The sequence below is a fragment of the Anarrhichthys ocellatus genome, unplaced genomic scaffold (assembly GCF_004355925.1).
Source record: "Anarrhichthys ocellatus isolate YVR2014 unplaced genomic scaffold, GSC_Weel_1.0 scaffold6738, whole genome shotgun sequence".
Classification (NCBI taxonomy): Eukaryota; Metazoa; Chordata; class Actinopteri; order Perciformes; family Anarhichadidae; genus Anarrhichthys; species Anarrhichthys ocellatus.
Genome location: NW_022286712.1, coordinates 63 through 464, shown reverse-complemented (window position 1 = coordinate 464; position 402 = coordinate 63).

The window sequence follows — 402 nt, the reverse complement described above, 5'->3', positions numbered from 1 at the left end:
TCATCACCACGGGTTAAACACACTCGTATCAGTCCGTCTCTTTTCTATTGTTTATGTTTATTAGAGTAAACATGTTAACAGCTGATCCAGGGACCGTGTGACGGGTCGCCTGTATGAATATTTTGTACATAAGACATGAATAATGTTTATATTCTATGATGATGAATTAATTATTGTGTAACGAACAATCTCGTGTTTTTAAATCAAAAAAAGCACTGAACTGTATGAATAAATATTGTGAATATGTACAGCTAATAAAGGGTTAAACTGCAGTTATGTGATATCTGTGGTCCATACGTCTTACAGTGTGATCGGTTCACATCAGAACTTTCATGTTTACCAACAGGAAGTGAAGGCATCACGACACCTGAGGTCAAAGTCTTAGAATAACTCTCCCTCTAC